The sequence below is a fragment of the Labrus bergylta genome, chromosome 5 (assembly GCF_963930695.1).
Source record: "Labrus bergylta chromosome 5, fLabBer1.1, whole genome shotgun sequence".
In the NCBI taxonomy this organism is placed as follows: Eukaryota; Metazoa; Chordata; class Actinopteri; order Labriformes; family Labridae; genus Labrus; species Labrus bergylta.
The window spans coordinates 25898821-25921490 of NC_089199.1; the positions used below are offsets into that span (position 1 = coordinate 25898821).

General features: G+C 40.8%; 1 protein-coding gene across 7 annotated transcripts in view; it reads left to right on the forward strand.

The window, feature by feature from the left end:
• chl1b (cell adhesion molecule L1-like b) overlaps positions 1-22670 on the forward strand; it is a 59712-nt gene that overhangs the window by 11044 nt on the left and 25998 nt on the right. The window contains exon 1 of one of the 7 annotated variants that reach the window (XM_065955313.1): positions 15374-15676. The exons of the other annotated variants lie outside the window; for them this stretch is intronic. The gene's annotated coding sequence lies outside the window, so the exon portion shown is untranslated. Of the gene's footprint in view, positions 1-15373; positions 15677-22670 lie in introns of those variants that run through there. 7 annotated transcript variants of the gene reach the window in all.

Here is a 22670-nt window from a genome sequence, read left to right on the forward strand (position 1 = left end):
TTACCTTTATTGACGGGAGCCCTGAGGAACTTCTGCAGATGGATCTCAACAGGTCTGAAAGAGAGAGAGAGGGAAACTGCTATGAAAACTGGAGGACAGTAGTGATCCTACGTTACCTGATGGTGCAGGATTAGACATTTTGAGCCCATGTCCAAGAAATCAGGGAGCTACAAGTGGGATTTGGTAAAAACAATACTTTCCCTGCTGTACTCATCACCAATGTTTTATGGACTGTCATGTTAATATTATCTCAATCTGGGGTTGGTAATATCAAAATTCAAAATAAAGCTATCAAAATGTATTTTTGTCTAGAACAGTAGTAGTAGTAGTATTTAAAAAAGTGGCTTGCTGATGGTAAAATCATGCACTGAGATATTTCTAACTATAGCGTACACGTATATCGTCAGTGATTTTTTTAGGTCAGTCTTTCTTAAAATGAGCTAAAATACATGGTACATATGGCCCTGTCTGCAGTGGTGTACTGCCAACACTACCTCAGGTTTCTTTATTAAGGGGACGAGCTGACCGGCATCTCCTGTGGATAATACACTTACTGTAGACAAATGTCTCATACAGCCCAACTTCAAAAATACCCAACTATCCCTTTAATGTCACGTGATGTCACTTCTGTAATTTATCCATCCAACAAATATAGTCAGAACAAGAGACTGCCAGCTCTGCAGGGGTCATGATAATTTATGGAACCACGGTGCGCATGGGATGACAGTTTGACACAGGATGCTCACCAAGATCACCCCAGAAAGCACGTTTAATTGACACCATTAGCCTTGAGGTGTGTCAGCTTCCTGACAGCTGATGGATTCACATGAGCTTTCCCTCCTCGATACACAACACATTAATACCTCCTGTTTTTAAAACCATTTTACACCTCAGTAATCCCTTTCTAACAGCATCCTTCCCCCAGCTGAGCCACAGTTTGCGTCCGTGTCATGCAGGGGTCATTATGCTTTTCAGAGTGCAAAGTGGGCAAAACATTGGCCAAGATCCCCTTAGGAAATTCTGTCCACAAGTCTTATTCCCCCCCGGGTGTGTCTTCCTTTTTAACTGGTGCTGTATAGGCCCCTTGGCCGTGCTGTGTGGTGTAACTCACCTGCTGTTGAGACATTTGGATCATATCCCTCTGCTGGGAGTGTTCCCTGGTTCCTTATTTGTGGCCAGACCTGTGTTACAGATGGCTTCACTTCCTCCTGTGGTTCACCAGTGGAGGAGGTGTGGGGAGTTTGAAGGTTACGGGCAGGTCTTCCTCTCTTGTTCCGTGTCGAATGTCATTACTAACACACAGAGGCCTCTTTAATACGTGAGCCCCTCTTTTTCTTTACCACCTGCAGTGTGGTGGGATTTCAGCCGGGGTCGAAAGTGTGCCGAAGCAGTGCTATTAACCCTGTGCATTGTGCCTTCCTTAAGAAGGCCAGTCCTTTAGCAGACACAATAGAACAGATTGTATTGCGTCCAGTGACAACACACACACTTGGGTGGCTTTTTAAAGAACCCTCCTGTAGATTTTGCAACAGTGGACGTCTTTTCTCTCAAGTTAGACAACACTCTGAAAAGCTGCTCCTCCTTTTCTTTTTTTTTTTTAGCCAACTTATTCAAGAAGTTAGTAGCACCCTTCCTCCTCTTTGAAACGCCAAAATACTGTAAAGACCTATTTGAACACAACAAAAACAATGGGTTCTGTCAAGCTTTTGTGGGAGTGTGTCTTGCTTCTACAGAGGCACAAAGTGAAGAAAGGGATTTTCAAACAATCACTGCAGGGGTGTTTTGAACCAACGCATTGGGGAGATGTTACCTACTGTAGGCACCTCATAGAGTTTCATACACACATTATTCAATTATTTTACTGTTGTCACTCACACAGTTTAAGCTCTCTGAATTCTGCTTAATCTCCATTGTGTCCCTGGGTTTCTATGAGGTGAGTTCAAATAATAATATATTCTGTATACTGGCTCGTGTTGGATCATCGTAGCACAAATGGTAGTACACCTGTGATTGCAGGAATAATTGAAATTCTTCCACTGTAGAGACTGTGAGGTGATTCATATTGTATGTAGCTGGAGGAGCATACTGTTGCTAGGAGCGTAAGCATTACTAGTAGAGTCACGTTAGACTGTCTCAGCCCTGTGAATTGTGAAATGGGGCCAATACTGGTCAGACAGCCATAAGCACTAGGTGGGGGGGGGGGGGGGGGGGGATTCCATTTTGATGCTCAGTCTAAAATGCCCAAAACTTGCACTGAAAGGAACCAGGGGAGGTTTTTTGTTTTTTTTTTGCTCAAGAAGTGGTTAAAAATTGTATGGAAATGATGCACTTTTTACCCCCCCCCCCCCCCCCCCAACAAACACTCAGACCCACATACACATCTGTGTGATTTCAACCTCCTGATGCTGTGTTCAAGAGGTTTGTCCAACTGTCTATTAAATGTACGCAGGCATATAGCTTTGCTTCTCATGGTCGTGTTCATGGTAGGGGGCTGCACGATTCTCGCTAAAATGTGAATCACGTTTTTTTTTTTCTTCCTGTAGTATTGAGATCACGATTCTCTCACGCGGTTCTTGTTTAGTCAACTTTTAAGCCAAGTGTTAAAGTGTCCGTCTCCGTCCTGCTTGTGCCACTGCCTACACGTTTTTTTGGTTGCCATGGTAACAGTGACTGACAGCGTAAATGAGGAAGAGAAATGAGTGCGGTGTGGTGCAATCCTAGGCTAGTTTACGGCCTGATCATTGAATGAAATGTGTGTTTGGCTTTATGCTGTGTGTGACTGATATAACACTTGGGATTGTTGTTGAGCAAAGAAGTAAACACCTGTATTGTTCTAAAAGCGTAGGGAAATATAAACAAGTTAATCGCCATCATTTAAAAATGAGATCGCATGTAGGTATGAATCGAGATCGTGTTTTTTTTTTATGGTTAATCATGCAGCCCTTATTCATGGCTTATCGTTTTTTTCCTTGTATAATAAGAGATAAAAGACCTAGGACCTAAAAGGCTGTGTAAAGCATGAAAGAAGGGGAAACTGGGGGAAAAAACCCACTTTGATCAATGCTGTATGTACTTCAGTTACATAAAAGGGGTGTTGTTCAGAGCCATTTGGTCCTCGTGTTGTGAATGTAGCCGAGCTACTATCTACATTAGAGCAGGTTGGGAAATCCCTCCTTGTCTGACCAGAGCCAGGAGCTCTGTGTCCCAGAATGCAGACCACAGCAAGTCCACAGCCATCATCATTAAGGCAGTACGGCTGTAGACACTAATGGCTGTCCCTGTTTTGCTGCCTCGGCACATTCAGAGAGCTCATCTGAGACCTGCGAGTGTGAACACATGAATTAATTTAAGAGAGATGAATTTGTGGTCTTGTTCCTGAAAGGATGTAGGCCTTACAAAACGTTTGTTGCCGAAGCTCTGTCACCGAAGCATTAGTTATTCCATCCTCTTTCAACAAGCCTTAAATCACAGAAGGTGGCTAATTGGAGAGTTTGTCTTTGTTTGTCTTCATTTAGAAGCAGGGAAAGACGCCGTTGTTTTCTCATTTCAATGTAGGGAAGCAGGAGTGGGGAGGGGAGACGCACAGCAATGGCAGTATACAACTGGGGGATGGGTGTGGTTAAATGGATGTGATTTTTGGTGTGCTGTCCCTGAAACACTTTTGCAATTCAAGATTTCAAATGCCTATATGAACATATTTGAACCAAAAATATTCCAACTTCAAAAGGTAAAATGATAAATCACTGCTATTTGGCAAGAGAGTGTTAAATGCAGTATTATAAAATCAATACAGGGCCATGACAAGGCACATTCATCAAGTTGTTTCTTCAGTCATGGTAAAAGCTTTACATGGCCATCTCTTTCCAATTACATGCAAAGACGGATATAGTATCCCCCCCTTGTAGAGGCAGTATAGATTTTTAGCCAGCCAAATGAACTCTTTACTGAAGAGCCAGCAGTCATTGAGTTTGCCCAGTTCCCGGTGTTTGGTACAGTATCCCCTCCTCCAAAGGTACAGTGCAAATGTAAATCAATAAGCTTTCAGAGAAATTTCCCATTGTAAATCTCAGTGCTTGCATTAAAATCCACTGTTTGTCATCGCTAGAATTAAAATGATGTGGTTCCCTACTATCCTTGCCACTGAACTGGCTGATCAATTAATGTCATGGCAGAAGATTTGTTCTTTCCTTAGATAATACTTTATTTTCTCTATGGCTGGGAAGGATTTATCAGGATTTTAACCCTGATAGTGCATGATTTATGATTAAACTTCTTACTCCAATGTGGTTCTGGCAGATAGAGGGGGGGGGATCATTGATGATGATTAGCCCAATAGCTGAGCTCTGTCCTCTACCTGATCAATACTCATTGCAGGAGATCAATCCTCCATACGAAGCAGCGGCTGTTATACCCAGTCAGGGTTCCTGGGAGAAACCATTTTGGTTGCACATGGGAGCTACCTCGATACAGGTAGCATGAGCTACATATGGCTGACCCACACTGGCGACGGGAGCTGCGCCAAGTTTTCTTTTCAACTAAACATTGCTTCTGTTGTAGCAATAAACAACATTCATTACAATTAGAGCTGTCATTAGAGGATCGATTTCAGCTTGCAGGATAGAGCAGAAGACTGTGATGGAGAGAAAGAGAGGCCATTACTGATATTAATGGCTAAAGTACGCAATTTACAGAACTAAGTGTATGGGATTGGAAAGGATGTTCCCTAAGAGAAGGAGAGAGCTGTGATTGCATGATGAAATCTAATGTTAGTTTGAATGTCAAAGGCTCTGAGGATTACACAAATAACTGTACTCTATAAATAACACTATTAATAAAAGAACAAGCTTTTTAAAATGTCTTTCTGTAGACTTGCAACTAATCTTTTACATTTTGGTAGTAAATAGCTATGACTTTTAACATCGGTATCTTCAACAATGGTATCCTCCAATTTGTCTGAAATCTCATTTGGATAGTTATGAAAATAACTGAATTTCACACCAACTTGATTATTTTTCACAAGCCGCTAAAGAAGCTACTTTTACTAAACTGAAGTTGCTGATTATCTGTGAAACATTTAACTGAATTATATTAGATTTTATTCCAACATGTACGCAATTATTAGTCGTGTCAGTCCCTGCAGATTGGCTAAAACACCCCTTTAAATTGAAGGCCTCACTGTAAATGTTTGGTGGGTCTGCTGCTTTATCACTGCTCTATTTTTGTGAAATTCAAATTATTTGCAATTCAACACAACCCACAATTCCATATTCATAGTCAAGCATTGGTGAAATAAACAGATTTAAATTTAAATCATAATACCATTTAGACGACCAATAACAGGTTATTTAACATTGAAATATTAAGACTTAAAGCACTTTATTGGGAATCACAACTTGAAAACTAAATTAAGCATACTGTCAAGATTGTTCAATTTCTCGTTAGAGATTTACGCTGTATCAAATGAACTTCATTATCCGCTTTGTTTTTCATTTCATATGAGCAGTGTGGCGTTTTGGCACAGCAGACAAATGGTGACAGTGAATCAAACTGAAGAGTAGAACGCTTGTTGCTAAGATGCAGTGTACTAGTCATTGTTGATCGTTAGGCAGGGGAATATGCATTATGGATGAAGTAGTCGTTCTAAATTTAACAGAAAACTGTTAAAGGCTTTGAGATGAAAGCTGGGATGTCAGACAGTGAAGCGCGTTGACTCAGACTGACCACAGATCCTGCTGTGGACACAGCATGAGGTAGACTCAGAGATCAGTCAGAGATTTTGTTAATGAAGCCAACAGCAAAGATTATTTTTGCTCAGTTCATCACCAGCTTACTAAAAGAAATCAACAAAGTGAAATCCAATTTGCACAGGTGTGTTGTAAAATCTGAGCTCTGTTTGTACAGCACATACATTTTCTTTTGCCCATGTGGTCAATATTTAGTCCTATGTCACAGCTAGAAAAGGTCATCAATAAAGCACACTCAGTTCCTATTGATTTGTTATATGTGTCACACAACAGTTTCAGGGCAAACAAGTTTTACACATGCAACACATTGCCTTACTTTTGGACTGTCAGCAACAACATAGTTTTTATTAAAACTGGTGAAAATGCTGAAAAGAATACTAAATGTAGCTATATCATATTTGATTCAATTTGTAAGTTGGATTTTATTTGCATGTCTGTATGAAATAAATGTGTGCAGAGAACCTAGATAAAATTCAAATGTTTTCTACGAACATCTATTGTCAAATGATCTCTATATGCTGTCCAACTTCAATATCCTAAACAGACTAATTCCTAAACCTCCCCTTAATAGAGTCTTTCAGTGAGGCACAGGAAGAGGAACAAATGGTCCTATTCAGTAGCGTCCAAAATGCTAATGCCTCCGGCTCTTAACACGTTTTTAAGGGTTCCCATGTCACGACATGGCATAGTCCTCCCTAATGCTGGCTGTGGCTGGAGTCTTCATAAAGAAGCCAACAACATTACAGAACATGACAAATATGACAACAAGACAGCTGGTATTCTGAGAAACAGGGCCCCCTGAATCTGTTTTTTCCCCCTTTGGAAGATGTACACCAGCGTGTTATGTCACGCTGAGCGTTGAGGTTGTTTTCCATTCACTGGAGTCACTCAAACTTTTGTTTGGAACCAAGCATGGAACATGACATTTAAAACATCTATAAAAAGATCCCCATTCTGTGGTTTTGTTCCAAAATCAGCACACACATCGGCGTAGTCATAGATCACATCATACTTTGTGGACTTTTTGAGAAAAAAAGTTCCCTGGAAGTGTTAGCCATTCTTGTGGGTAATATTGAGTATGTGGTCCGATATGCAAATGATGGTAACACAAGGACCTGTACTCTGTGCAAAAATAATACATGAAGTTCAGGCAGGGTTAAGTGATTGATTGGGAAAGTAATTACTCGTTATCTGTATTGGTGGTGAAAGGCAGTCATCTCCAGCCTCCATTGATAACATGTCAACTGCTCCAAAAGTATTTCTTGAGTGACATTCTGGGCAACCTGTGGAACACATTCAATTTTCTATTGACTGGTTTGATTGATCAGACAAGTACGTCCAAGTTTTCACTCATCCCTCAGATCCATTGTAAACAAGTCCCTTTTTAGTCCGAAGCGTACATCTGTTGGATTATTGAACTACTCAGAGGAGCAGATAGACAGCAACACCCCCAAAAACTGTTATTGATGTTTTGATAGAGTACATGATAAACGTTTTGTATATGGACTTTGCAGCTTGTCAAGCTGGCAACAATGCTACTTTTTAAAGAGTGAATGGCAGGGGTTTCCCAGCCCAGTGATGCATCATTTGACTATTTAAACTTTAACCTCAACCTTAAAGTCCCCAGGAAACGGAACTTTGTGATTATCTAACTGCTGTGTTGTGACCTTTATCCTACTGAAACAGGATAGAACCAATCACAAGACAGAAGGCGGGACATTCTTTGGGTTGAATTTGATTGAATTGTTATCTTACACATTTTAATTGGACCACAATTAGTAAATGCAGCAGGAGACATATTTTTTTACGTTTTACAGTGAATAAAAATACAGTTATTTTGATGCAAAAATAGATAAATATCTGCAAGATAATGACTGGGTTAACATTGAACACAGGGATGCTGGATTAAAACTGGTAACACTTATTTTTCATGGGGAAGAATATGCAATTTTTCACACTTAAATGTAGCAGAAATCAAGTATATCCTCTGAAAATAACTCTGTGAGTCATGACTGTCTACAATGAGAGTGACACCCGAGTCCCGCTGTCTGAGATGTTGTCCGAGCTGTATCTCGATCGTGTTTCCATGGACGGGACGGCCGTCTGGCAGGCTCATCCCCTTGCATATAAAAGTTGTTTAATTGAGGGACTAGAGAAAAGAAGAATAACATACTGTACTCACTGCTGATTTGAGTGTCACATAAGCGTTTTTAGATCACGGTCATTTCGTTTGAATACAGTGTGAACCATGCTGGTGCTCAAGGGCGACATCTACTGGATCAAAAAGTTGCATATTCTTCCGTTAATCATAAAAACCACAAAAGTCAAATGTTTTTCTAATTATTTCTTTCAAATTCTGTGTTTTTAACCATCACCAACATGCATTGACTCATGGTCCTCGGCCCACTTGCAATTGAAGAGACTCAAATGATAAATTATGAAAAACCTGCATTCCTATTGGATGGGGAGTAGAGTGAAAACTTACAAATTGATAGAAGCTGTATTGGGGAAAAGTATTTGGATCCTTTTATCAAAGTTTTCATCATAAAAAATATATCAAAAAATGTAATCTCTTCTTTTTTTATATATTAAAGAATAAGTAATTAACAAAAGTGTCCAGTTCATCCTATGTTCCCAGCACTGCTGTTCAAAACTCTTATGGGACTTTGCAGTGCGTGGTCATTGCTATATCCTCTTTGAGGACCCTTTGATATCATGGTCCAAAAGTTATTTTCTTTTATAATATTGAGTGTACAGCTCTTCATATTGTGTCTTGCTTGCCTTTGAATGGTCTGTCATGCAGCTACTCCTGAGTAATAAATCTTCAGTTACCACATAAAGCAAGGTCAAATGCGTGCCAGGCTTACTATCAGCCAACTTTATGCTGGGATGTGGTCCAAACCACAAAATAAATTCATATTGTGCCAGTGTTTAAAGTATGATTACAACACACCTTTAATTTCCAAGGCTGGAGTCTATAGATAAGAATAGACGTCCAACATAATGATTTTTATCGCCACTTCCACCTCTCACTCTGCCCTGCTGAATGTTCGATTTTATGATTAAGCAAATTAGATTTGATCCCATCACAGATGCTAGACTGCAGCATAGTAGCCAAGTGCTGGTGGTGAAACAGTATTTGAAACTATATTTTAGGAAACTCTCTCCACCTATTACTTCCTGAGAACTGAATAAAACCACTCTTTTTTTAATGTTTAGCCTTGACCCCTAAACCTGCTGAAGCTCAACCCCCTATCTGTACACTCTGTATTTAATAAAAACAAACTGCATGTGTTGTCAGATATAAGAGCAAACCTTACATTTTCATGTGATCTGACAGTACGTAGGAACAAAATGAATATGTAAGAATTGGAAGTTGCATCCAAAGTCACCATTCATGACTCATAATCTGAACTCAGTTTGTATTGATTGGCCTACAGAGGGATGCTATAATCGTCTCCTCCAGAGTTCACTGTGCTGTTGGTTATTGATCAGTGACATGCGACATAGTACGTCTGGCAAAGCTGATGTGCAAACAATATGTTGATTTCATTTATTTGAATAAGTCAAAACCCCAAATGACTTTGTCATAGGATTTTCTTTACTTTGGATCTTCATTCAAACACATTCAAGGGTTCATCTGTTAGTATTGTTTCCATTCTTTCCATAACATGCAGATTATTGTGAGCTGTCCTTGCTACAAAAGGACTTCATTGACTGTAAACCACAACTGACAGTGTCATTAGACACTACCACAACTATTGGGTTTAATGGACATTGAATCTAGATCTTTTCTTCTCCCAACAACCTTATGCTGCTGTAGTGGAACTGGATTTCAAAATAAAAGTTAGTTCTCCTCTCAGTGACTTTCACTACGATTAATACAGACCTCCACCCACACAGACAACACAAAGCTACATTGTGTCTTCAGGCAGAGCTTTTCATGTTAGCCTGACAAAAGCACCAACTCCAAAAGCCCCTTTCACTGGAGTTTTTTTTTAAATGCCCATGTGTCCTTTGAAGTTGTGAAAAGATAACTTTCTGGGTGTGCCCCGTGTTTCAGTTTGAAGCAGCCATTTGTTTAAAATGTTCCAGAATCTTTTCAAGTGGCAATAGCTCTTAGGAACAGGAAAAAGCCTAAAGCTCTTTATTTGTACAGAAGCCCACATCTGCTGTGATGATCGCATGTTGGGTAGATATTTCGGCACACCTACATTTCCGTTATTAAAAAAACGTAATTTGTTTATTACACTTTTGTTGCGCTTAAGCATAGGGGCATATAGTAGTAAATTAAAGATGTAATCCAACAACACACTGGAGGCTACCTGTTTTCCCCTGAGGTTGCCAGGTGCATCCATAAATTTCTCACAGTCTTTGCAATTTATGTGGCTGAACCTGCCGTTCACAAGGTTTAAGCTAATATAATGTTTTTCCTCTTCCTGGACAGGCCCCTGCAGACACATTAAATAATTTATATTGATTTCAACTTTTACAAGCCATTGCTAGACTGAGGCGTGATAATTCTTCGACGTTCCTGCAGCACACTGTATGAAGCATTAAAAATACAACTTATCACTGACAAGTCAAATCCATCAAGTGACGCCAGGAGGTGAATTGTGTTTAAATGCATGTTAGTGTGTTTCCTGGTGTAGTTTACAATCGTGCCTGTGGGCTACTACACCTGACATTGGCTAATTGGCTATCGAGAGAGGCTCTGAGATTAACAGGACTATGAGTTTCCCACCACTGCATGCTTCCCATGGTCAGATGTGAAGACAACTGGTAAATAAATGGATCATAATGTTGCCTTTGAAATGTTCCTGAAAGAACACATTTTAAGGTAAATGTTGGAAAACCACGTTACAAGATAAAGTAACATCTGGACACATTGTCAGCCCACACACACACACACACACACACACACACACACACACACACACACACACACTGAAGTAGACGCGCCATTGTTCTTTTTGTGCGCTTGCTGAATAGCCTACAGGATGGAGCTTGAAAGTTGCATGGCCAACCTATTGACGAGCACGTCTTTGTAAAAACACACACAGGGAAAAGGCCTTGTCCTCAACACCCCCCCTTCTCTCTCTCACACACACACACACACACACACACACACACACACACACATTTTTAATTTGCCTCAAATATTGGTCTGTCTCCTCATCTCTTGCTGTGCTTTCATGTGAGACGGATCCCTCCAACATTTTCCACTGCAGGATTAGCTGTGTAGCGCGACAGGCTTGCTCCGCCTCAGTGCTCTTAAAGGTCTGACCCCCAAATGAATGTGTGAAGAGGTGGCCCGCTGGACACTCCTTAAAAGGCTATTAGCTTCTTACTGCTTGATATGAAAAGGCGAAAAAAAAAAAAAAAAAAAAGGTTGTCTCTGGAAAATAATGAAACAAACTTGTTGGCATAATAATATTAAAGAGAACATGTTGCTCGTGTCTCGGCCCTGATAGAACCCTCTTCTCTGAAAGCTCCACGGCTGTTGATGGAGATTATCTTTTCATTTAGCTTCCTGCCTGCAGGACCTCACAGTCATATTAACACTGAGTACCCTCTCTGCAGAAATTCAGGCTTGAGTTTCATTTGTGTTAGCAGGTCTCTGCATGTGTGAGTATGTGTGCCCACAATGTGTTTGTGCCAATCTGTATGCTGATCCCTCCAATCATTTGGAACGCTGTGTGTCCATGGTGTATCGCATAGCGGAGCCAAGCCCGGTTACCATGCCTACACTTTTTACTTAGCGACACTGCATTTTATCTTAATGAATTCATTTTCAAGCTCATGTTTGTCCCTGTATTCTCTGTCAGCTGTGTACACACTCTAAATGGCTGCAGTGCTGAGGACTTTTCCATTGCTGAAAGTGACCTGGGGGGAATAGGTTATTGATTCTTGCGGTAAACATGATTAAACTGAGGTCTAAGTGGACACTTCATCAGAACTCGTCAACAGAGAGGAAGATAAAAAACAAAGGGAACCGCTTTGCTTTTGTTCAGGTCCATTATTTTCATTATTTTAACGAGTGAATAACCATGCTTGTGATTATGCTGAACAAGGATATCTGAATAGGTATTACCCTGCTGCTTAAACCATGAACACTTTCCAACCAAATCTCCCTACGGGTACAAATGAAGTAACCTGAACCTGAACCTGATTCGGAAAAAACAACAAACATCAACTTAAGAGTTGGGCTGTGTTTTAAGTCATAATTATCTTTTACTGTACTTTTGAAATCTTGTGACATTACAACATATTCAAAGATAATAACCAACACGAAATGTGTCAGCACCTTTATTGACATGCGCAACAAATGGACAAAGTTCTTCAATCGAGATTATTTTTCATAAGGAGTTGTGCAGCCTAGTGAGGTTACTGAGCATTCGCACTATTGTGGCTGATTGTGAAAGTGGTGTGCTGTGCTGCTTATACTCGCAGTCATTTGCAGCCAGGGACAGAACAGACGTTGTTGTGCACATTGTGTTCAGTAGGTGTGCTAATCAGGAGTAGAGATCCCCTGAACACTGCCATGATCACTGAGCGCGCCATCTGTGTAGCTCTGATGACCGGCACTTTTGGCTGAGAGTGCTGGATGACTGTCTGGTACAGTCTCTCTCCTCTGCTCTCCTGCAGTCAGCTCTGCCTTGACGCTGTTGATTCTTCTGTTTTGTTTGTCCTGAAAGATCTGGAACTTCCAAACCCTGGCTTGCAGACCTGTCTTAAGCGACACTTCAGCGCAATATTAAATACTTTCAGTACATCAGATTAAACACAAAACGTGTGCAGCCCCCCCCCCCCCCCACACACACTTTGCTGTTAATCTATTGTTTGATCTGTTTCTCTGTAGTATGCAGCGCTGAATAAATCAGCTGTCAGCGCAGATCTGGAAATAATTGAAGAGGCTGTTAAAGTGCCACAGATAATGGAGAAATGCACATGTGGGCTGGAATTCTGTCTGTTTTTCATTTGCAGTCACAGATCATAAACAGGACCAGTCACAGCTCTGGCAACATCACACAGGTTCTCGCTGAGTTCAAATAGAGTTTGTAATGAAATTCTCAAACTGTGTCTGTGAAAGAAATGTATTAGCAATCTTGGAAGAATGCTTCAGAAAAAAAAAAGCTCTCCACAATGCATCAACCCAGGACAACTTTTCATCAATGCCTAAGTGATCAGTATGAAGATAGAGGCACCTGTTACCATGGTAACTTATAAGAAAAAAAAAAACCATCCGGAGATATGCAGTGGTTTTCATATTGATTCAGAGCTCAGAAAACAGAGAAAATGGTATCAGCCAAAAGCAGGTTGACTGTGTCTATCAGCAAGTGCCAGGTTAGAGGCTTATTGACCGTTTTTTGACAGACTGAGTAACGGACGACTTTTTTTTTTGTTGTTGTGTAAAACGGGCCGTGTGCCCAAAGTTCAATTAAATACCCCACGCTGTGTGGAGCCAGCATATTTGCCAAAAGATGGAAGACGTGTAAATCAGTCATTTATGTCTACTCATCAATCTGTTTGTCCTTCAGGGATATTTATGGCTCTGCCTTAACTCATTTTTTAAATTCTCCTTTTCAGTATGAACATTTTTTTTTTAAATCTTGACAAGTTAAAGAAGATTTATGAGTGTGGAGTTGGCACCTGCTTTCAAAACATATCGAATGTTTTTTTTTTTTTTGTGCGGGGTTGAAGTGAGAAACTACCTGCAATTTAGTTTTCTCTGCTCTAACTGCTCCCAGTGTGGTGGTGGTGGTGGTGGTGGTGGTGGGAGGGTTACACAGCATTAGTTTTCAAGGGGCTTGGCATTGTTTGTGCAAAAGGGAGGGGCAGCAGGTCATTATTCTTGTTTCGCTTACATGATACGATCATGGAGCTACATCTTGCAACGGTCTGATAACATTTAGTCATTCTGCATTAGGAAGATAAGAGGTTTGTCATAAATACAATACATGAACATATTCTGTGATCACACTCTGGACTAGCTCAATTTAAATTACATATCCTAATGGATTTCACCCAAGTGTGTATGCTCCGAACACGATCAGAATGGGGAAATGTGACAAATGACACATCTGGTTCCTGTGAATCAAAGTGACAGCAGAATATAAGCAAGTTGATGCAAGTTGATGAGTTGCAGGATCTGCTTGCTCTTTCTCTCTGTGATCCTTTGATTGGTTTAAAGTGTGAATAAATGTTTGCCTTTTTTTTTTTTTTCCTCTGTAAGTCATGTCTAAATCAGTGATTCAACCGGACTGGAAGTGTGAATGAGTGGGAGTAGCTGGGATAAAGGGGAAGAGGCTTTCCCGGGGCAGTGCCCAGGACAATGTCAGGTTTGTCTGGCCTGAGTGCACGAACACTAAGCTGTTCGGAACTGGCAGCCCGCCCCGGTACCTACCCATCTCCCCGGACTTCCAGAGCTGTCCAGCCCCGGAGCACTAAGCATTTGTGCAAAGTTCATAAGGCTTCCCTCTGTTTGTGTGGCCCATAATGGCAGCTCCATCCTGTTGTAGCTCAAAGAGTGCTTATGGGCTCTAAGGGCCTTGAGCTGGCACTGCAGAGGCGTTTGAGTGTTCTCAGTTACTGACTTTGGCTGACTGCTCTCATCATGAAAAGATCAGTGTGCCCCCCCTACACCCCCCCCCCCAGTCCTGAAGCCTGAGACGCTCAGTCTTCAGTATCTGCATTTCCTTCATCTTTTTCTCCACTTGTAAAGTCGATCCGTTTACGTCATTCAGTTCAGTTTCTGAAATAGAGATCATAAAAGCTGCACTTTATGGGAAAAGTTTAAGTTCTTAAAGTATTATTTGTTGCTCATTTCATTTCTATTTTTCTAGGTGAAATAGATACATAAATTGACCATTGGAAGCTATTTCATGGCCAAATTTAGCTGTTAAGTACAAAAGGTACAAAAACCTTCCCTCCACTAGTTCCCAGCTGTCAGCAGTTGTGAGGCCCGAGTGATAATAACCTCATTTGTGCAAGTTCCCTCCAAGCAACCATGCTTTAGGTAGGCCGTTCACTGCCGTTACCATCCCGTCAGCATAATTCAAGCATGACACTCCTCCTCCCCCCCTTTCATTTTCTGCCTCTTTCCCTTTTTAAAACCCAAGTCTCAACCGAGGGTCCACACCATACATCATCCAGACTGGGGTGTGCTTCCTCCCTTCCCCCTCGTGTTGTGTAAGAGAGACTGCAGGTTTTAAAAAATATTTTTTTTTACGTTGGGCTGATGTAAGGCTCTTATCGATAGCCTCAGCACTCTCTGTGCTCTGACCTGTATCCTGATGAGTCAACTAGCTTTCACCCAACTCCATCCTTGTAGTCATTAAGTAAAGGTCCTGACCAACAGTGTTCAACAATAAATACAAATTCATATTAGAAAATTTGCAGAAATGTATCTTTTCACATAAACTGATATTGTCGGGGGGGAAAAGGAGCATGCTTGAAAGCTAAGGCAATGAAAGAGGTTCTGGCAGTAGAAGAAGAGGGGCAAATATTAACAGACTTCCACTCGGCAGGTGATCTGTGCTGCCGCCCTAGTTTGCTGTTCATATTTTTTTTTTTTACTCCAATTGATCACTGCAAATGAACACTCTTCATTGAGCCTTCAGCATTCCTCCACTCTCCTTTGTACACAGCCGGTGAATAGCCTCTAGATCGGGCTTTGTTGGAATGATTGTCAGTGGCTTAATGAGCGTCTTTGCCAAGCTAGAGGCTTTGGCAACATATGTGACTACAGTGCCTCTGTTCCTCGCCGTCTCAAGCCTGTGTACGCCACAACACAGAGCGTGCACAGATCTGTCCACTTTTCTGCTGATCTGACCAAACTCGGGCTTTCATTTCTCTCGTGGATTTTATTACCTGGAATGGAATAGTTCCTCCTCTCATGGGCACCAGAGCTGAGAATGAAGAACATTCTTGTAAGTATGCTTTAGTATCTAGGGCTGTGTATATAGAGCTGCTGCAGCAGATTTGGGTACAGAATCTTCAATCAGTCTCTCAATAAGCAGGAGACATTCAGAGGATTTTATACAAATCAGTGGCTCCAGATTCACAGTTTGAAATGAGTTGGACTGCCACAAACATTCTAGGTTGTTTTCTTGTATTTAAAAAAAATAATCTATATAATTAACTAGTGCAAAGAGGGAGCCTTTTAGGATCAAATTTCAATATTTTCTACAACATTACTCTTGTTTCTTTCTTTTGAATTTTACCCCAACAAAAAAATAGAGATCCTTTCAAATGTGTATCTATGACCACAGTATAGTATATGTTTTTGTTTTATTGTGATTAGTATTATCATAAGAAGTTTTAGTGGTGAACAACCAAAAAAAGTTTGTAACAATTGAAATGCTTGCTGTTTAAGATGACCGTGCTTTCTGGTGTGAATGTGAAAAACTTGCAATCTAGAATATTCAGAATGTGTTATTGGAGATTTATGATAATCAAACAGTAACATTTTTTAAGACATAACTTTAAAAAGCCTTAAACTTCATACAGCTGGAGCTGTATTGTTATTTACAACATAATCAACAGACAATGTGTGAAGGGTCTGTTAGGATCATTTCTGTAACATTCACTTACAAAATACAGACTGTATCTCTGTCATACAGTTCTGATTGTCGCTCGAGCACATTTTCATCAAACTGGAATACAACTGTGATAACTGTGACCGACAAGTGCATCACTAGGGCTGTACAAGATAAAGGAGCAAGCAAAGTATTTGTTTTCACAATACCCCCACATCATTACAGATATTAAAAATGTCCTTTTTATATCCCTTAAATTCCTGTAATCACAAGGACCAGTTACAGATACAGATACAGACCAGGGTAGATACAGACACTACCACACACTTCAACTGGACTTCAACTTGAACTTGCACTTAAAATGAAGTATTGCAAAAGTATGGAACTGTATCTTAAATAAATATTGATTCTCTATTGATTCTTTAAAATATGATGGTTTATAAAAAGTTAATCGTTCAGTTTTGAGATGTTGATCATCTGGAATGAATCTTAATATGTTATTGGTTTAGTCCTGGATGCAATCTTTGTCAAAGACATGTTGTGATATAATGTGGACATCAGTTATCAGCTTGTTTTTGAGGGAAAACACTCAGGAACAGATAAACCACCAGTGCTGCATCTTCCTTTCCCTCCCAGCTGTTGTTTGGTAACTTTGTTTAAATATATGAAACATATGAATGGGGAAGAAAGAATTAAAGAAACACCAGCTGTATAATGCAAAACAATAAAACACCAATAGCTGCAAAATGATCAGCTGCAGTTGAAGGAAGTGAAACCATTCCTGCCTACATGGAGAGATTTAATCCTGGATATTTTTCTAATAAAACATTTGTTTTTGCTTACTGTAGCTAATAGCCTGATAACAGATTGTACTTGTTTCAAACCAAACTCACTGACACTTGATTCTAAAGTAATCTTAGAACTGAGTATCACATCTCCTAAGATTAAGTGTTAAGCGTTGAGTCAATAGTGGATTCAATGATTTGCAGTGTTGAATGTTTTTCTGTCTTGCAGTAATTTACAATTCTTCCATCTTCTTCTGTCATCCAAGGCTATTACCATCACATTTGTCTCAGCACAACCTCAGCTTGACCCTGAGTGATGGAGAGGAACAGGAACTAGGCCATATATCCAACAGCTGTGTCAAACAACTTACCCAGGGTAACATTGTCCAGGTGCTGGGCTCGAGCGCAGGGCGGGGAATACTAATTTACAGTCAGAACGGAGAACCTCTCATTTCACAGGCTGAAATTATAATTTAGATTGCTTGTATATTGGACACCTGAAGGGATTAAAAGAAAAGATAAAGAAGCAAATGTATTTCTTTCAAAAAAAAAAAAAACTGTTTTTGCTACTACTCTGTGTCTTCTGTGCTGACATCAGACATTCCTGGTACATGGCAGAAATAAATTGCTTCAGGGTCTGATGGAAGTGAGGATTTGGGATATAAGAGCCATCGATCATGTCGAGCTGTGGCACACTTTTCGTCTGGGGAAATTGCCAGCATCAGTCAAACAAAGTGAACCAATGTGGAGAGGAGTAGATCTGACAAAATATTATTCCAGTCGCCGCAGTCCAACTTGTGAATTCATCTCTCTGCCAGCTACTCGGCGAGGATCACACACTAATGTGATTATTGTCCTGGGTGAGGGCCACTCCTGTGGGACTTCAAAGAGAACAGATCAGAGGGAATATGAAAAAAGCTGTAAGCTGGGATGCAGACAGGTGCAGTGCACTTTTGGAAACCTTTTCTTTCGCTTTAAACATATATGTGAGAAGGTTCAAAGTGAGGACTGACAGCTGCTGCTAGCTCGTTTTTAGCCAACATAACATACACTCTGCATTATTTATTCTCATGTCATGAAGTGACTCCTGTAAAGTGTTTTATTGCAGGACAGAATGATTCTTGATTGTATTTAATCCTTATGTCCTGAATTAAAGATGCCGTATATGGAAGAGGCTTTGCAGTAGACACAAAGACCGCAGTAAAAATAGTAAAGACAAAAACTATCTTTGACGTTAAGTTTGCCAAATTTATGAATTTCATTTGAACAGCATTCCGTTATGTCATGATCAGTGCATAATGTACATTAATCATCAGCTTTAAAAAAAGAACGATACAAAATGTGTCATGACTCCTCAGATTTCATTTATTCCCCCCAAAAAAAGTTCAAGTGACAAAAATGATAAGCACAACCCGGGGGCACAAGTGCGGTCTAAGTGAAGATGAAAATGTTACCTTAGAGTTTTCAATGCTGTCTGACGCAGAACTGAGCAAGAACTTCCTGTTTTACAAAGACAAATGTTGTCAGACACACAAAAGAACAGCGAATGAAAGGCTCCGACAAATGCATTGTTCTGACGAGATAAAAACCCCCTCCAGTGATAGAAAACATGTTTTCTAATGTCGCCTCTACCTTTTCCAAGTCGCCCGACCCCAGCAGGGACACGATGATCACCCTACAGCTCTGAATATTATTGCACGGCCTGCAGGGTCACTGCAGGTTATGTCTGCGGCTTCTCCCATGTGAGGAGAGGTCCTGGCGGGGTCACGAGGGTCGTCTTTTATTAGTTCACAGCACACAGTTCATCAGCTCAGCCGCTATATCTCTCTCTGACCGAGCCTCATTCCTTCACACCTGAGAGCCTCTCCTTATTCCTTCCCCCCCCCCTCAGCCCCCTCCACTCACTTTCCTCTCCTCTGCCCATCTCCAGTCTCCAGTCCCCTCATCCTGCTAAAGCTGCAGACCCCTGAAATATTGATGGTGTTATAATTAAACTGTCATGCTTTTTGAGCTGCTGTAAAAATCAAGCCAAGTCTCAATTAGACAAGCAAATTATCTTTTATCGCACCCTCTTGCTAATCTCATTAAGCATCTTGTTTCCTTTTATCTCATGCTATCAATTTTTCAATACTAAATTAATTGCGTGTAGTGGAATACGGATATACGCGAATCATTGCCAAAGTTGCCAAAAAAAAAAAAAAAAAAAAAAAAGTCGACATGAAATTTTGAAGAGGAACATCTTACAAAAAAAAAGACCAATTATACAAACTTTGTTTTGTCACTAAGATTGGGAGAGTTTGTTTATTTTGCCATCTACCCCCGTAAATTGGACCAAATAAAACAGAAGAACAAAGGCTGAATGAAAATAAAGTGGACTCATTACACACATCAGAAGCAAAGCGAGTGAATTGCAGCTTAGTGTTAATCAGCTCGTCCGCTGGTTTAATTGCTCTTGAATGATCAAATGGGAATCAGTGTGTAGGCATTATCAGGGGCTGTGAGAGGGGAGTGTGGAGCTGCTGTCTTCCCATCTCAGGTCTTTAGCATAGAGAATATTTTAATCCAGCCTGACAAGACGAGGATCTGCTTAATCCTATTACAGGCTTGCACATTAAACTACAGTAGGCCCACACTTCTCCGCCTGTTTTTTTTCTTTAAGTGAGAAGGGAGCAGATGGTGCCAGCTCGAGAACTGTCCTGAACTGCAATGGTTGTGCTTTGACCCCCTCCTCTTTACTGAACAACACGTCAAGAAGTGTGGAAAATGCTCCAGGAAGCAACTCGTTCCTTTTTCTTTTAATTGGTGAAATCATTCAATCTTTCATTTACTCTAAAAAAAACAAAAACCTTAACTTAATTATGCACTACTCAGGGGGGGAGGGGGGGGGGGGGGGGGCACAGGTTGTCTGGTGAGATGGCTTCCAGCCAAGCTAGCACTGCTGTCCTCATAGTAGATGCTATGTTGCCCATTTGTTGCCCCTTTCCTTCTCTTTTCAGGATTATGCCCCTGAGCTCTGCTCTCTTTTTAAAGAGGCCAAGACAGTTTTTTTTCAACAGCAGTTGAAAACAATGCTATTCAGTCGGTGCTCATTTAGCGTTTACTTCATGTGCAAACAAAAAACAACAACCCGACTGTGTTGCTTTTGCTGCTAAAGTTCTCCGAATTGTGATCACCCGTCAAGATTTTGACACCCAGTCCTCGTCATAGATATATATTTCTTTCACCATGTTGTCTCATGAATCCTGAAGGAAGTCTCGAGCACTGTTCTGTCCATTAGCAAAAACGTTTTGCGAAAAAAATACACACATGCGTTGTAATGCAACCTGACTTCTGTTTCTATTGTTGCACATTTGTTCTGGCGCTCTCTGGCATGTGGCAGCTCTGCAGTGATATTCTCTCTGTCGCTTTCCTCACCCTCACTTCCAATTGTGTAAATGGGAACAGTAAGGATACAATGCCTTTGTTATCAAATAAGTCGTCTAAAGAAAAAGTGAGGGGGGTTTTGATGACAATGAGAAAGTTAGAGAGTGCTCTCCATCCATTACAGAAAAGAGTATGTCAGTGCAGAACCAGATTGCCTGCACATAGAACTTCTGTCCCCCTCTGAGCCCTGGTTAAGTAAGGTGAGGGTTCATATTGGCCTTCCCACAGTGAGCAGCTTTTAACCTCCTGCCAGCTACATCAATCTCAGGATGGTGTGATTGCTGCTTAAAGGGGCGGGGATTAAGAACAGCCTGTGGTCCGTAAATCAGGCGAGCTTAAGAGGGCCCCTCTTGTGTTCGCCATATAGGCCCAATGGGCACCATACCTATGACTACAATGTAGACAACACCACTTGTGGCAGTAAAGTCCTGAGAGCGGACCTCCCTTTAAGCAGATGGCTGAGCTAGATCTCAATGAAAGTTTAACGAGGTAAAACAAAATAAATTAAATCCTGAGGCAAACGATCAGGGCACACTTTGAATAACATTTAATCCGTCCAAGGCAGTGAACAATGAGAATACATTTTCATGTGGGAATTGTAACCCCCCCCCCCCCCCCCCCCCCCTTCTTCTTCTTCCTCTGAACCAGTCCAACAAAGTCTCACCAACAAAGCCAATTAATACGAAGCCCTTAACTTTTGATTTTAATCTGCTTTGAGCAACATAAATCATCATGTCTGGGAAAGGCTCGAGGCATTTTTAATGTTTGACTTCTAACTCTCAGGCACAAATCTCCTGTCTGAAATAAAGTCAATAGGTCTCATAGTAATTTAGTGGGGTTGATGTATAGCTACCTCAAAATCTCAAACGATAATTGGCAATGCTTAAGGTTGGTGGGGGCGGGGTCACAAAGGCCAGTTTGAGTAACAGAGAGAGTTAATGTTTTATATTTAAGAGGCTTGGTTGGAAAGTTCAGAGTGCAGCGTCGTCTGAACACAGACAGCCACTGCATGAACGCATTTGACTCTTGTTCCTGGGTCAATCATTCCATCACACCAGCTGATCCAGAGTTGGACTTCAGTGAGTCCTGTTGGATTTGTGAAGCTGGAAGGGAGATAGAAATACAATTTTAAAAAGTGAAAAATCCAAAGTTGGCTTCAAACACTCTTCTGCTGACAGCTTTTAGCATTTAATAGTTGTTGTACAGGTCATGTCTGGGTTGCTGCTGCTTAGTAATACATGCCTCCCTTAGCAACAATTGAACGTCTAAACAACACGGATGCAGTCTTTGCAACTACTGGACTTAACCAGTGTGTAATTCCATGTTTTTTTTTAAACAATTCTGTTTTACACAAAGACCAGCAGTGCTCTCTGTGGACCAACAACCTGAGGATTTAACCCTTCTCTAAAATGCTATAATGTTTTTTGCTGTAATTTTCTCATTGTTATTATGTTGTGCTTTAGCTGTTGAGCTAATTACTCCAGCATGGCCTGCTGAGCTGGGTTACAGCCAACACGAGGAAGCTAATTAACTGACACCCCAGAGCATTTACAGAACACTGCTGCAGACACTATAATTCTGTTACATTGCGCTTTTCAGTCCCCCTTATCCCGCACTCTGAACCGATCATGTGCTCATTATAGTCCAGACTCTGGTCTGTTGGCTGGAAAATGATCCAGGGCTCTGTTCTCGGCAGCCTGTCAGTGTGTGAGTGCAGACAGCTTACTCTCTCTGACTGTTAACTATGTGTGCTGTTTATGCCGAACATCCCTCAGGCAGTGTTTCCTGCAATGTAAGATAAATCTGTTCCTGCTTTATTTTGTTAATCGTTTTAGTTATTGTTATCAGAAACATACAGGCGCAGATCAAAACATCATGATTCAATCCGCTGAATATTATCTGAAATTTGATTGGAATTGCTTGGATTTCGAGCGGGCCCTTACCCTCTCGCAGTAATGCTGAACATCTGCTGTACATTAATAAATCCACAGGCTCCGTCTTTGTTTATTTATTTTCTTGGTTGCAGATAGAACACACCCTTTCGACTACACACTTCCACAGACATCAAACTACAAAACTATTCGCGTCCCTGGGGAAGCAATAGGAAGCTTTAATGAGAATATTTCTTTGTCAAAGCGAAAAATGGAACTAGCAGAATCCCTGTTGATGCAAAGGAA